Source organism: Pseudophryne corroboree, chromosome 4 (assembly GCF_028390025.1).
Source record: "Pseudophryne corroboree isolate aPseCor3 chromosome 4, aPseCor3.hap2, whole genome shotgun sequence".
Classification (NCBI taxonomy): Eukaryota; Metazoa; Chordata; class Amphibia; order Anura; family Myobatrachidae; genus Pseudophryne; species Pseudophryne corroboree.
The window spans coordinates 25,990,005-26,005,453 of NC_086447.1; the positions used below are offsets into that span (position 1 = coordinate 25,990,005).

Consider the following 15,449-nt stretch of genomic DNA (forward strand, 5'->3'; position numbering starts at 1 on the left):
GTCTGGAAGTACAAATGACACATGCTTTTCTTAGAAATATAATTTTTTCTAAACTTTTTTCCTATTTTCTAATAATTTTGACGCTATTTTTCCACTTTGCATTTCAAGAGGACACATTCACTTATTATCAATTCTGATCATTGTATTTACTAAAAAAAAAATCTTTTTTTAATGTATTTCTGACCAATTTTGAAGGGGGACCTTATGCATATTGGGTAAATGTGAATAACTCTACACTACAGGTACTTCATGAATGCAACACCATCCAATATGCATGGTAGAAGGGAAATTGACTTTTGATATTCTGCAATATGATTTTTGCTTGCTTTTTCATTGAGCAATGCAACAGTAGATAGTTATCAAAATATAAATTATTGAATTCAAAGAGTTTAGGTAACAAAATATGTTTCTGCCAAGTTTCGAACTGGGGACCTTTCGCATGTGAGGCAAACGTGATAACCACTACACTACAGAAACTACATGAAAGCAGCATCTCCCGCCATCCAATAAAATATGATCTTTGACATACATTATGGCATTCTGAAATAAACTTTTTATATGATTGCATTTTTATTTGGCATTTCAACCAAAAATCCCTTGTTTTAAAATTCTAAAGATAACAGCACATTTCTGCCCAGTTTCGAACTGGGGACCTTTTGTGTTTTAGGCGAATGTGATAACCACTACAATACAGATACTGACTTTTGAAGATCTCATCACTATGGAGTCGGGAAGTACCATTGGCAAACCGTTTTCATAGAATTTTTTTTTCTAAACTTATTTTTCTATTTTCTAATAATTTCTATGCTATTTTGTCCACTTTGCATTTCAAGAGGACACATTCACTTATTAAAAGTTCTGATCATTGTATTTAATAAAAAAATCTATTATTAATATATTTCTGACCAATTTTGAAGGGGAACCTTATGCATATTGGCTAAATGTGAATAATACTACACTACAGGTACTTCATGAATGCAACACCATCCAATATGCATGGTAGAAGGGAAATTGACTTTTGATATTCTGCAATATGATTTTTTGCTTGCTTTTTCATTGAGCAATGCAACAGTATATAGTTATCAAAATATAAATTATTGAATTCAAAGTGTTTAGGTAACAAAATATGTTTCTGCCAATTTCGAACTGGGGACCTTTCACGTGTGAGGCAAACATGAAATCACTACACTACAGATACTACATGAATAATTTGCGACCATCATCCAATAAAAAATGATCTTTGACCTTCAGTATGGCATGCTAAAATAAACTTTTTATCTGATTGTATTTTTATTGAGCATTTTACCCAAAAATTCATTGTTTTAAAATTCTAAAGCTAAGAGATTGTTTCTGCCCAGGTTCGAACTGGGGACCTTTCGCGTGTTAGGCGAACGTGATAACCACTACACTACAGAAACTGACTCTCGTGGATCCCATCACTATCTAGTCTAGAAGTACAAATGACACATGCTTTTCTTAGAAATATAATTTTTTCTAAACTTTTTTCCTATTTTCTAATAATTTTGACGCTATTTTTCCACTTTGCATTTCAAGAGGACACATTCACTTATTATCAATTCTGATCATTGTATTTACTAAAAAAATATTTTTTTAATGTATTTCTGACCAATTTTGAAGGGGGACCTTATGCATATTGGGTAAATGTGAATAACTCTACACTACAGGTACTTCATGAATGCAACACCATCCAATATGCATGGTAGAAGGGAAATTGACTTTTGATATTCTGCAATATGATTTTTTGCTTGCTTTTTCATTGAGCAATGCAACAGTATATAGTTATCAAAATATAAATTATTGAATTCAAAGTGTTTAGGTAACAAAATATGTTTCTGCCAATTTCGAACTGGGGACCTTTCATGTGTGAGGCAAACATGAAATCACTACACTACAGATACTACATGAAAAATTTGCGACCATCATCCAATAAAAAATGATCTTTGACATTCAGTATGGCATGCTAAAATAAACTTTTTATCTGATTGTATTTTTATTGAGCATTTTACCCAAAAATTCATTGTTTTAAAATTCTAAAGCTAAAAGATTGTTTCTGCCCAGTTTCGAACTGGGGACCTTTCGCGTGTTAGGCGAACGTGATAACCACTACACTACAGAAACTGACTCTCGTGGATTCCATCACTATCTAGTCTGGAAGTACAAATGACACATGCTTTTCTTAGAAATGTAATTTTTCTAAACTTTTTTCCTATTTTCTAATAATTTTGACGCTATTTTTCCACTTTGCATTTCAAGAGGACACATTCACTTATTATCAATTCTGATCATTGTATTTACTAAAAAAAAATTTTTAATGTATTTCTGACCAATTTTGAAGGGGGACCTTATGCATATTGGGTAAATGTGAATAACTCTACACTACAGGTACTTCATGAATGCAACACCATCCAATATGCATGGTAGAAGGGAAATTGACTTTTGATATTCTGCAATATGATTTTTGCTTGCTTTTTCATTGAGCAATGCAACAGTAGATAGTTATCAAAATATAAATTATTGAATTCAAAGAGTTTAGGTAACAAAATATGTTTCTACCCGGTTTCGAACTGGGAACCTTTCGCGTGTGAGGCAAACGTGATAACCACTACACTACAGAAACTACATGAAAACAGCATCTCCCGCCATCCAATAAAAAATGATCTTTGACATACATTATGGCATTCTGAAATAAACTTTTTATATGATTGCATTTTTATTTGGCATTTCAACCAAAAATCCCTTGTTTTAAAATTCTAAAGATAACAGCACATTTCTGCCCAGTTTCGAACTAGGGACCTTTTGTGTTTTAGGCGAATGTGATAACCACTACAATACAGAAACTGACTTTTGAAGATCTCATCACTATGGAGTCGGGAAGTACCATTGGCAAACCGTTTTCATAGAATTTTTTTTCTAAACTTATTTTTCTATTTTATAATAATTTCTATGCTATTTTGTCCACTTTGCATTTCAAGAGGACACATTCACTTATTAATAGTTCTGATCATTGTATTTAATAAAAAAATCTATTTTTAATATTTTTCTGACCAATTTTGAAGGGGAACCTTATGCATATTGGCTAAATGTGAATAATACTACACTACAGGTACATCATGAATGCAACACCATCCAATATGCATGGTAGAAGGGAAATTGACTTTTGATATTCTGCAATATGATTTTTTGCTTGCTTTTTCATTGAGCAATGCAACAGTATATAGTTATCAAAATATAAATTATTGAATTCAAAGTGTTTAGGTAACAAAATATGTTTCTGCCAATTTCGAACTGGGGACCTTTCACGTGTGAGGCAAACATGAAATCACTACACAACAGATACTACATGAAAAATTTGCGACCATCATCCAATAAAAAATGATCTTTGACATTCAGTATGGCATGCTAAAATAAACTTTTTATCTGATTGTATTTTTATTGAGCATTTTACCCAAAAATTCATTGTTTTAAAATTCTAAAGCTAAAAGATTGTTTCTACCCAGTTTCGAACTGGGGACCTTTCGGGTGTTAGGTGAACGTGATAACCACTACACTACAGAAACTGACTCTTGTGGATCCCATCACTATCTAGTCTGGAAGTACAAATGACACATGCTTTTCTTAGAAATATAATTTTTTTTAAACTTTTTTCATATTTTCTAATAATTTTGACGCTATTTTTCCAATTTGCATTTCAAGAGGACACATTCACTTATTATCAATTCTGATCATTGTATTTACTAAAAAAAATTTTTTAATGTATTTCTGACCAATTTTGAAGGGGGACCTTATGCATATTGGGTAAATGTGAATAACTCTACACTACAGGTACTTCATGAATGCAACACCATCCAATATGCATGGTAGAAGGGAAATTGACTTTTGATATTCTGCAATATGATTTTTGCTTGCTTTTTCATTGAGCAATGCAACAGTAGATAGTTATCAAAATATAAATTATTGAATTCAAAGAGTTTAGGTAACAAAATATGTTTCTGCCAAGTTTCGAACTGGGGACCTTTCGCATGTGAGGCAAACGTGATAACCACTACACTCCAGAAACTACATGAAAACAACATCTCCCGCCATCCAATAAAAAATGATCTTTGACATACATTATGGCATTCTGAAATAAACTTTTTATATGATTGCATTTTTATTTGGCATTTCAACCAAAAATCCCTTGTTTTAAAATTCTAAAGATAACAGCACATTTCTGCCCAGTTTCGAACTGGGGACCTTTTGTGTTTTAGGCGAATGTGATAACCACTACAATACAGAAACTGACTTTTGAAGATCTCATCACTATGGAGTCGGGAAGTACCATTGGCAAACCGTTTTCATAGAATTTTTTTTTCTAAACTTATTTTTCTATTTTCTAATAATTTCTATGCTATTTTGTCCACTTTGCTTTTCAAGAGGACACATTCACTTATTAATAGTTCTGATCATTGTATTTAATAAAAAAATCTATTTTTAATATATTTCTGACCAATTTTGAAGGGGAACCTTATGCATATTGGCTAAATGTGAATAATACTACACTACAGGTACTTCATGAATGCAACACCATCCAATATGCATGGTAGAAGGGAAATTGACTTTTGATATTCTGCAATATGATTTTTTGCTTGCTTTTTCATTGAGCAATGCAACAGTATATAGTTATCAAAATATAAATTATTGAATTCAAAGTGTTTAGGTAACAAAATATGTTTCTGCCAATTTCGAACTGGGGACCTTTCACGTGTGAGGCAAACATGAAATCACTACACAACAGATACTACATGAAAAATTTGCGACCATCATCCAATAAAAAATGATCTTTGACATTCAGTATGGCATGCTAAAATAAACTTTTTATCTGATTGTATTTTTATTGAGCATTTTACCCAAAAATTCATTGTTTTAAAATTCTAAAGCTAAAAGATTGTTTCTGCCCAGTTTCTAACTGGGGACCTTTCGCGTGTTAGGCGAACGTGATAACCACTACACTACAGAAACTGACTCTCGTGGATCCCATCACTATCTAGTCTGGAAGTACAAATGACACATGCTTTTCTTAGAAATGTAATTTTTCTAAACTTTTTTCCTATTTTCTAATAATTTTGACGCTATTTTTCCACTTTGCATTTCAAGAGGACACATTCACTTATTATCAATTCTGATCATTGTATTTACTAAAAAAATGTTTTTAATGTATTTCTGACCAATTTTGAAGGGGGACCTTTTGCATATTGGGTAAATGTGAATAACTCTACACTACAGGTACTTCATGAATGCAAAACCATCCAATATGCATGGTAGAAGGGAAATTGACTTTTGATATTCTGCAATATGATTTTTTGCTTGCTTTTTCATTGAGCAATGCAACAGTATATAGTTATCAAAATATAAATTATTGAATTCAAAGTGTTTAGGTAACAAAATATGTTTATGCCAATTTCGAACTGGGGACCTTTCACGTGTGAGGCAAACATGAAATCACCACACTACAGATACTACATGAAAAATTTGCGACCATCATCCAATAAAAAATGATCTTTGACATTCAGTATGGCATGCTAAAATAAACTTTTTATCTGATTGTGTTTTTATTGAGCATTTTACCCAAAAATTCATTGTTTTAAAATTCTAAAGCTAAAAGATTGTTTCTGCCCAGTTTTGAACTGGGGACTTTTCGCGTGTTAGGCGAACGTGATAACCACTACACTACATAAACTGACTCTTGTGGGTCCCATCACTATCTAGTCTGGAAGTACAAATGACAAATGCTTTTCTTAGAAATATAATTTTTTCTAAACTTTTTTTCCTATTTTCTAATAATTTTGACGCTATTTTTCCACTTTGCATTTCAAGAGGACACATTCTCTTATTATCAATTCTGATCATTGTATTTACTAAAAAAAAAATCTTTTTTTAATGTATTTCTGACCAATTTTGAAGGGGGACCTTATGCATATTGGGTAAATGTGAATAACTCTACACTACAGGTACTTCATGAATGCAACACCATCCAATATGCATGGTAGAAGGGAAATTGACTTTTGATATTCTGCAATATGATTTTTGCTTGCTTTTTCATTGAGCAATGCAACAGTAGATAGTTATCAAAATATAAATTATTGAATTCAAAGAGTTTAGGTAACAAAATATGTTTCTGCCCAGTTTCGAACTGGGGACCTTTCGCGTGTGAGGCAAACGTGATAACCACTACACTACAGAAACTACATGAAAACAGCATCTCCCGCCATCCAATAAAAAATGATCTTTGACATACATTATGGCATTCTGAAATAAACTTTTTATATGATTGCATTTTTATTTGGCATTTCAACCAAAAATCCCTTGTTTTAAAATTCTAAAGATAACAGCACATTTCTGCCCAGTTTCGAACTGGGGACCTTTTGTGTTTTAGGCGAATGTGATAACCACTACAATACAGAAAGTGACTTTTGAAGATCTCATCACTATGGAGTCGGGAAGTACCATTGGCAAACCGTTTTCATAGAATTTTTTTTCTAAACTTATTTTTCTATTTTCTAATAATTTCTATGCTATTTTGTCCACTTTGCATTTCAAGAGGACACATTCACTTATTAATAGTTCTGATCATTATATTTAATAAAAAAATCTATTTTTAATGTATTTCTGACCAATTTTGAAGGGGAACCTTATGCATATTGGCTAAATGTGAATAATACTACACTACAGGTACTTCATGAATGCAACACCATCCAATATGCATGGTAGAAGGGAAATTGACTTTTGATATTCTGCAATATGATTTTTTGCTTGCTTTTTCATTGAGCAATGCAACAGTATATAGTTATCAAAATATAAATTATTGAATTCAAAGTGTTTAGGTAACAAAATATGTTTCTGCCAATTTTGAACTGGGGACCTTTCACGTGTGAGGCAAACATGAAATCACTACACTACAGATACTACATGAATAATTTGCGACCATCATCCAATAAAAAAATGATCTTTGACATTCAGTATGGCATGCTAAAATAAACTTTTTATCTGATTGTATTTTTATTGAGCATTTTACCCAAAAATTCATTGTTTTAAAATTCTAAAGCTAAGATATTGTTTCTGCCCAGTTTTGAACTGGGGACCTTTCACATGTTAGGCGAACGTGATAACCACTACACTACAGAAACTGACTCTTGTGGGTCCCATCACTATCTAGTCTGGAAGTACAAATGACACATGCTTTTCTTAGAAATATAATTTTTTCTAAACTTTTTTTCCTATTTTCTAATAATTTTGACGCTATTTTTCCACTTTGCATTTCAAGAGGACACATTCACTTATTATCAATTCTGATCATTGTATTTTCTAAAAAAATCTTTTTTTAATGTATTTCTGACCAATTTTGAAGGGGGACCTTATGCATATTGGGTAAATGTGAATAACTCTACACTACAGGTACTTCATGAATGCAACACCATCCAATATGCATGGTAGAAGGGAAATTGACTTTTGTTATTCTGCAATATGATTTTTGCTTGCTTTTTCATTGAGCAATGCAACAGTAGATAGTTATCAAAATATAAATTATTGAATTCAAAGTGTTTAGGTAACAAAATATGTTTCTGCCCATTTTCGAACTGGGGACCTATTGCGTGTGAGGCGAACGTGATAACCACTACACAACAGAAACTACATGGAAACAGCGTCTCCCGCCATCCAATAAAAAATGATCTTTGACATACATTATGGCATTCTGAAATAAACTTTTTATATGATTGCATTTTTATTTGGCATTTCAACCAAAAATCCCTTGTTTTAAAATTCTAAAGATAACAGCATATTTCTGCCCAGTTTCGAACTGGGGACCTTTTGTGTTTTAGGCGAATGTGATAACCACTACAATACAGAAACTGACTTTTGAAGATCTCATCACTATGGAGTCGGGAAGTACCATTGGCAAACCGTTTTCTTAGAATTTTTTTTCTAAACTTATTTTTCTATTTCCTAATAATTTCTATGCTATTTTTTCCACTTTGCATTTCAAGAGGACACATTCACTTATTAATAGTTCTGATCATTGTATTTAATAAAAAAAAAATCTATTTTAATGTATTTCTGACCAATTTTGAAGGGGAACCTTATGCATATTGGCTAAATGTGAATAATACTAAACTACAGGTACTTCATGAATGCAACACCATTCAATATGCATGGTAGAAGGGAAATTGACTTTTGATATTCTGCAATATGATTTTTTGCTTGCTTTTTCATTGAGCAATGCAACAGTATATAGTTATCAAAATATAAATTATTGAATTCAAAGTGTTTAGGTAACAAAATATGTTTCTGCCAATTTCGAACTGGGGACCTTTCACGTGTGAGGCAAACATGAAATCACTACACTACAGATACTACATGAAAAATTTGCGACCATCATCCAATAAAAAATGATCTTTGACATTCAGTATGGCATGCTAAAATAAACTTTTTATCTGATTGTATTTTTATTGAGCATTTTACCCAAAAATTCATTGTTTTAAAATTCTAAAGCTAAAAGATTGTTTCTGCTCAGTTTCGAACTGGGGACCTTTCGCGTGTTAGGCGAACGTGATAACCACTACACTACAGAAACTGACTCTCGTGGATCCCATCACTATCTAGTCTGGAAGTACAAATGACACATGCTTTTCTTAGAAATATAATTTTTTCTAAACTTTTTTCCTATTTTCTAATAATTTTGACGCTATTTTTCCACTTTGCATTTCAAGAGGACACATTCACTTATTATCAATTCTGATCATTGTATTTACTGAAATTTTTTTTTATGTATTTCTGACCAATTTTGAAGGGGGACCTTATGCATATTGGGTAAATGTGAATAACTCTACACTACAGGTACTTCATGAATGCAACACCATCCAATATGCATGGTAGAAGGGAAATTGACTTTTGATATTCTGCAATATGATTTTTGCTTGCTTTTTCATTGAGCAATGCAACAGTAGATAGTTATCAAAATATAAATTATTGAATTCAAAGAGTTTAGGTAACAAAATATGTTTCTGCCCAGTTTCGAACTGGGGACCTTTCGCGTGTGAGGCAAACGTGATAACCACTACACTACAGAAACTACATGAAAACAGCATCTCCCGCCATCCAATAAAAAATGATCTTTGACATACATTATGGCATTCTGAAATAAACTTTTTATATGATTGCATTTTTATTTGGCATTTCAACCAAAAATCCCTTGTTTTAAAATTCTAAAGATAACAGCACATTTCTGCCCAGTTTCGAACTGGGGACCTTTTGTGTTTTAGGCGAATGTGATAACCACTACAATACAGAAACTGACTTTTGAAGATCTCATCACTATGGAGTCGGGAAGTACCATTGGCAAACCGTTTTCATAGAATTTTTTTTTCTAAACTTATTTTTCTATTTTCTAATAATTTCTATGCTATTTTGTCCACTTTGCATTTCAAGAGGACACATTCACTTATTAATAGTTCTGATCATTATATTTAATAAAAAAATCTATTTTTAATGTATTTCTGACCAATTTTGAAGGGGAACCTTATGCATATTGGCTAAATGTGAATAATACTACACTACAGGTACTTCATGAATGCAACACCATCCAATATGCATGGTAGAAGGGAAATTGACTTTTGATATTCTGCAATATGATTTTTTGCTTGCTTTTTCATTGAGCAATGCAACAGTATATAGTTATCAAAATATAAATTATTGAATTCAAAGTGTTTAGGTAACAAAATATGTTTCTGCCAATTTTGAACTGGGGACCTTTCACGTGTGAGGCAAACATGAAATCACTACACTACAGATACTACATGAATAATTTGCGACCATCATCCAATAAAAAAATGATCTTTGACATTCAGTATGGCATGCTAAAATAAACTTTTTATCTGATTGTATTTTTATTGAGCATTTTACCCAAAAATTCATTGTTTTAAAATTCTAAAGCTAAGATATTGTTTCTGCCCAGTTTTGAACTGGGGACCTTTCACATGTTAGGCGAACGTGATAACCACTACACTACAGAAACTGACTCTTGTGGGTCCCATCACTATCTAGTCTGGAAGTACAAATGACACATGCTTTTCTTAGAAATATAATTTTTTCTAAACTTTTTTTCCTATTTTCTAATAATTTTGACGCTATTTTTCCACTTTGCATTTCAAGAGGACACATTCACTTATTATCAATTCTGATCATTGTATTTTCTAAAAAAATCTTTTTTTAATGTATTTCTGACCAATTTTGAAGGGGGACCTTATGCATATTGGGTAAATGTGAATAACTCTACACTACAGGTACTTCATGAATGCAACACCATCCAATATGCATGGTAGAAGGGAAATTGACTTTTGATATTCTGCAATATGATTTTTGCTTGCTTTTTCATTGAGCAATGCAACAGTAGATAGTTATCAAAATATAAATTATTGAATTCAAAGTGTTTAGGTAACAAAATATGTTTCTGCCCATTTTCGAACTGGGGACCTATTGCGTGTGAGGCGAACGTGATAACCACTACACAACAGAAACTACATGGAAACAGCGTCTCCCGCCATCCAATAAAAAATGATCTTTGACATACATTATGGCATTCTGAAATAAACTTTTTATATGATTGCATTTTTATTTGGCATTTCAACCAAAAATCCCTTGTTTTAAAATTCTAAAGATAACAGCATATTTCTGCCCAGTTTCGAACTGGGGACCTTTTGTGTTTTAGGCGAATGTGATAACCACTACAATACAGAAACTGACTTTTGAAGATCTCATCACTATGGAGTCGGGAAGTACCATTGGCAAACCGTTTTCTTAGAATTTTTTTTCTAAACTTATTTTTCTATTTCCTAATAATTTCTATGCTATTTTTTCCACTTTGCATTTCAAGAGGACACATTCACTTATTAATAGTTCTGATCATTGTATTTAATAAAAAAAAAAATCTATTTTAATGTATTTCTGACCAATTTTGAAGGGGAACCTTATGCATATTGGCTAAATGTGAATAATACTAAACTACAGGTACTTCATGAATGCAACACCATTCAATATGCATGGTAGAAGGGAAATTGACTTTTGATATTCTGCAATATGATTTTTTGCTTGCTTTTTCATTGAGCAATGCAACAGTATATAGTTATCAAAATATAAATTATTGAATTCAAAGTGTTTAGGTAACAAAATATGTTTCTGCCAATTTCGAACTGGGGACCTTTCACGTGTGAGGCAAACATGAAATCACTACACTACAGATACTACATGAAAAATTTGCGACCATCATCCAATAAAAAATGATCTTTGACATTCACTATGGCATGCTAAAATAAACTTTTTATCTGATTGTATTTTTATTGAGCATTTTACCCAAAAATTCAATGTTTAAAAATTCTAAAGCTAATAGATTGTTTCTGCCCAGTTTTGAACTGGGGACCTTTCGCGTGTTAGGCGAACGTGATAACCACTACACTACAGAAACTGACTCTTGTGGGTCCCATCACTATCTAGTCTGGAAGTACAAATGACACATGCTTTTCTTAGAAATATAATTTTTTCTAAACTTTTTTTCCTATTTTCTAATAATTTTGACGCTATTTTTCCACTTTGCATTTCAAGAGGACACATTCACTTATTATCAATTCTGATCATTGTATTTACTAAAAAAATCTTTTTTTAATGTATTTCTGACCAATTTTGAAGGGGGACCTTATGCATATTGGGTAAATGTGAATAACTCTACACTACAGGTACTTCATGAATGCAACACCATCCAATATGCATGGTAGAAGGGAAATTGACTTTTGATATTCTGCAATATGATTTTTGCTTGCTTTTTCATTGAGCAATGCAACAGTAGATAGTTATCAAAATATAAATTATTGAATTCAAAGTGTTTAGGTAACAAAATATGTTTCTGCCCAGTTTTGAACTGAGGACCTTTCGCGTGTGAGGCGAAAGTGATAACCATTACACTACAAAAACTACATGGAAACAGCATCTCCCGCCATCCAATAAAAATTGATCTTTGACATACATTATGGCATTCTGAAATAAACTTTTTATATGATTGCATTTTTATTTGGCATTTCAACCAAAAATCCCTTGTTTTAAAATTCTAAAGATAACAGCACATTTCTGCCCAGTTTCGAACTGGGGACCTTTTGTGTTTTAGGCGAATGTGATAACCACTACAATACAGAAACTGACTTTTGAAGATCTCATCACTATGGAGTCGGGAAGTACCATTGGCAAACCGTTTTCTTAGAATTTTTTTTTCTAAACTTATTTTTCTATTTTCTAATAATTTCTATGCTATTTTTTCCACTTTGCATTTCAAGAGGACACATTCACTTATTAATAGTTCTGATCATTGTATTTAATAAAAAAATCTATTTTTAATGTATTTCTGACCAATTTTGAAGGGGAACCTTATGCATATTCGCTAAATGTGAATAATACTACACTACAGGTACTTCATGAATGCAACACCATCCAATATGCATGGTAGAAGGGATATTGACTTTTGATATTCTGCAATATGATTTTTTGCGTGCTTTTTCATTGAGCAATGCAACAGTATATAGTTATCAAAATATAAATTATTGAATTCAAAGTGTTTAGGTAACAAAATATGTTTCTGCCAATTTCGAACTGGGGACCTTTCACGTGTGAGGCAAACATGAAATCACTACACTACAGATACTACATGAAAAATTTGCGACCATCATCCAATAAAACATGATCTTTGACATTCAGTATGGCATGCTAAAATAAACTTTTTATCTGATTGTATTTTTATTGAGCATTTTACCCAAAAATTCATTGTTTTAAAATTCTAAAGCTAAAAGATTGTTTCTGCCCAGTTTTGAACTGGGGACCTTTCGCGTGTTAGGCGAACGTGATAACCACTACACTACAGAAATTGACTCTTGTGGGTCCCATCACTATCTAGTCTGGAAGTACAAATGACACATGCTTTTCTTAGAAATATAATTTTTTCTAAACTTTTTTTCCTATTTTCTAATAATTTTGACGCTATTTTTCCACTTTGCATTTCAAGAGGACACATTCACTTATTATCAATTCTGATCATTGTATTTACTAAATAAATCTTTTTTTAATGTATTTCTGACCAATTTTGAAGGGGGACCTTATGCATATTGGGTAAATGTGAATAACTCTACACTACAGGTACTTCATGAATGCAACACCATCCAATATGCATGGTAGAAGGGAAATTGACTTTTGATATTCTGCAATATGATTTTTGCTTGCTTTTTCATTGAGCAATGCAACAGTAGATAGTTATCAAAATATAAATTATTGAATTCAAAGTGTTTAGGTAACAAAATATGTTTCTGCCCAGTTTTGAACTGAGGACCTTTCGCGTGTGAGGCAAAAGTGATAACCACTACACTACAGAAACTACATGGAAACAGCATCTCCCGCCATCCAATAAAAAATGATCTTTGACATACATTATGGCATTCTGAAATAAACTTTTTATATGATTGCATTTTTATTTGGCATTTCAACCAAAAATCCCTTGTTTTAAAATTCTAAAGATAACAGCACATTTCTGCCCAGTTTCGAACTGGGGACCTTTTGTGTTTTAGGCGAATGTGATAACCACTACAATACAGAAACTGACTTTTGAAGATCTCATCACTATGGAGTCGGGAAGTACCATTGGCAAACCGTTTTCATAGAATTTTTTTTTCTAAACTTATTTTTCTATTTTCTAATAATTTCTATGCTATTTTTTCCACTTTGCATTTCAAGAGGACACATTCACTTATTAATAGTTCTGATCATTGTATTTAATAAAAAAATCTATTTTTAATGTATTTCTGACCAATTTTGAAGGGGAACCTTATGCATATTCGCTAAATGTGAATAATACTACACTACAGGTACTTCATGAATGCAACACCATCCAATATGCATGGTAGAAGGGAAATTGACTTTTGATATTCTGCAATATGATTTTTTGCTTGCTTTTTCATTGAGCAATGCAACAGTATATATTTATCAAAATATAAATTATTGAATTCAAAGTGTTTAGGTAACAAAATATGTTTCTGCCAATTTCGAACTGGGGACCTTTCACGTGTGAGGCAAACATGAAATCACTACACTACAGATACTACATGAAAAATTTGCGACCATCATCCAATAAAAAATGATCTTTGACATTCAGTATGGCATGCTAAAATAAACTTTTTATCTGATTGTATTTTTATTGAGCATTTTACCGAAAAATTAATTGTTTTAAAATTCTAAAGCTAAAAGATTGTTTCTACCCAGTTTCGAACTGGGGACCTTTCGCGTGTTAGGCGAACGTGATAACCACTACACTACAGAAACTGACTCTTGTGGATCCCATCACTATCTAGTCTGGAAGTACAAATGACACATGCTTTTCTTAGAAATGTAATTTTTCTAAACTTTTTTCCTATTTTCTAATAATTTTGACGCTATTTTTCCACTTTGCATTTCAAGAGGACACATTCACTTATTATCAATTCTGATCATTGTATTTACTAAAAAAAATCTTTTTTTAATGTATTTCTGACCAATTTTGAAGGGGGACCTTATGCATATTGGGTAAATGTGAATAACTCTACACTACAGGTACTTCATGAATGCAACACCATCCAATATGCATGGTAGAAGGGAAATTGACTTTTGATATTCTGCAATATGATTTTTGCTTGCTTTTTCATTGAGCAATGCAACAGTAGATAGTTATCAAAATATAAATTATTGAATTCAAAGTGTTTAGGTAACAAAATATGTTTCTGCCCAGTTTTGAACTGAGGACCTTTCGCGTGTGAGGCGAAAGTGATAACCATTACACTACAAAAACTACATGGAAACAGCATCTCCCGCCATCCAATAAAAATTGATCTTTGACATACATTAAGGCATTCTGAAATAAACTTTTTATATGATTGCATTTTTATTTGGCATTTCAACCAAAAATCCTTTGTTTTAAAATTCTAAAGATAACAGCACATTTCTGCCCAGTTTAGAATTGGGGACCTTTTGTGTTTTAGGCGAATGTGATAACCACTACAATACAGAAACTGACTTTTGAAGATCTCATCACTATGGAGTCGGGAAGTACCATTGGCAAACCGTTTTCTTAGAATTTTTTTTTCTAAACTTATTTTTCTATTTTCTAATAATTTCTATGCTATTTTTTCCACTTTGCATTTCAAGAGGACACATTCACTTATTAATAGTTCTGATCATTGTATTTAATAAAAAAATCTATTTTTAATGTATTTCTGACCAATTTTGAAGGGGAACCTTATGCATATTCGCTAAATGTGAATAATACTACACTACAGGTACTTCATGAATGCAACACCATCCAATATGCATGGTAGAAGGGAAATTGACTTTTG

The 15,449-nt window shown here is 32.0% G+C and overlaps 18 non-coding genes across 18 annotated transcripts; all 18 read right to left on the reverse strand.

Annotated features, from left to right (window-relative positions):
- Positions 1-404: 404 nt before the first annotated feature.
- On the reverse strand, positions 405-477 carry TRNAV-CAC (transfer RNA valine (anticodon CAC)). The gene has a single exon. It is a non-coding gene; the product is annotated as a tRNA-Val (tRNA).
- Positions 478-1,345: 868 nt separating this feature from the next.
- TRNAV-AAC (transfer RNA valine (anticodon AAC)) lies at positions 1,346-1,418 on the reverse strand. The gene has a single exon. It is a non-coding gene; the product is annotated as a tRNA-Val (tRNA).
- Positions 1,419-2,066: 648 nt separating this feature from the next.
- TRNAV-AAC (transfer RNA valine (anticodon AAC)) lies at positions 2,067-2,139 on the reverse strand. The gene has a single exon. It is a non-coding gene; the product is annotated as a tRNA-Val (tRNA).
- Positions 2,140-2,565: 426 nt separating this feature from the next.
- TRNAV-CAC (transfer RNA valine (anticodon CAC)) lies at positions 2,566-2,638 on the reverse strand. Its single transcript has one exon. It is a non-coding gene; the product is annotated as a tRNA-Val (tRNA).
- An 867-nt stretch (positions 2,639-3,505) lies between these two features.
- TRNAV-AAC (transfer RNA valine (anticodon AAC)) lies at positions 3,506-3,578 on the reverse strand. The gene has a single exon. It is a non-coding gene; the product is annotated as a tRNA-Val (tRNA).
- A 1,368-nt stretch (positions 3,579-4,946) lies between these two features.
- On the reverse strand, positions 4,947-5,019 carry TRNAV-AAC (transfer RNA valine (anticodon AAC)). Its single transcript has one exon. It is a non-coding gene; the product is annotated as a tRNA-Val (tRNA).
- A 645-nt stretch (positions 5,020-5,664) lies between these two features.
- Positions 5,665-5,737, reverse strand: TRNAV-AAC (transfer RNA valine (anticodon AAC)). Its single transcript has one exon. It is a non-coding gene; the product is annotated as a tRNA-Val (tRNA).
- Positions 5,738-6,170: 433 nt separating this feature from the next.
- On the reverse strand, positions 6,171-6,243 carry TRNAV-CAC (transfer RNA valine (anticodon CAC)). The gene has a single exon. It is a non-coding gene; the product is annotated as a tRNA-Val (tRNA).
- An 868-nt stretch (positions 6,244-7,111) lies between these two features.
- TRNAV-AAC (transfer RNA valine (anticodon AAC)) lies at positions 7,112-7,184 on the reverse strand. The gene has a single exon. It is a non-coding gene; the product is annotated as a tRNA-Val (tRNA).
- A 1,372-nt stretch (positions 7,185-8,556) lies between these two features.
- On the reverse strand, positions 8,557-8,629 carry TRNAV-AAC (transfer RNA valine (anticodon AAC)). The gene has a single exon. It is a non-coding gene; the product is annotated as a tRNA-Val (tRNA).
- Positions 8,630-9,054: 425 nt separating this feature from the next.
- On the reverse strand, positions 9,055-9,127 carry TRNAV-CAC (transfer RNA valine (anticodon CAC)). The gene has a single exon. It is a non-coding gene; the product is annotated as a tRNA-Val (tRNA).
- An 869-nt stretch (positions 9,128-9,996) lies between these two features.
- Positions 9,997-10,069, reverse strand: TRNAV-AAC (transfer RNA valine (anticodon AAC)). The gene has a single exon. It is a non-coding gene; the product is annotated as a tRNA-Val (tRNA).
- A 1,373-nt stretch (positions 10,070-11,442) lies between these two features.
- TRNAV-AAC (transfer RNA valine (anticodon AAC)) lies at positions 11,443-11,515 on the reverse strand. The gene has a single exon. It is a non-coding gene; the product is annotated as a tRNA-Val (tRNA).
- Positions 11,516-11,945: 430 nt separating this feature from the next.
- TRNAV-CAC (transfer RNA valine (anticodon CAC)) lies at positions 11,946-12,018 on the reverse strand. The gene has a single exon. It is a non-coding gene; the product is annotated as a tRNA-Val (tRNA).
- Positions 12,019-12,886: 868 nt separating this feature from the next.
- Positions 12,887-12,959, reverse strand: TRNAV-AAC (transfer RNA valine (anticodon AAC)). The gene has a single exon. It is a non-coding gene; the product is annotated as a tRNA-Val (tRNA).
- A 430-nt stretch (positions 12,960-13,389) lies between these two features.
- TRNAV-CAC (transfer RNA valine (anticodon CAC)) lies at positions 13,390-13,462 on the reverse strand. Its single transcript has one exon. It is a non-coding gene; the product is annotated as a tRNA-Val (tRNA).
- An 868-nt stretch (positions 13,463-14,330) lies between these two features.
- TRNAV-AAC (transfer RNA valine (anticodon AAC)) lies at positions 14,331-14,403 on the reverse strand. Its single transcript has one exon. It is a non-coding gene; the product is annotated as a tRNA-Val (tRNA).
- A 429-nt stretch (positions 14,404-14,832) lies between these two features.
- TRNAV-CAC (transfer RNA valine (anticodon CAC)) lies at positions 14,833-14,905 on the reverse strand. The gene has a single exon. It is a non-coding gene; the product is annotated as a tRNA-Val (tRNA).
- Between the last annotated feature and the right edge of the window lie 544 nt (positions 14,906-15,449).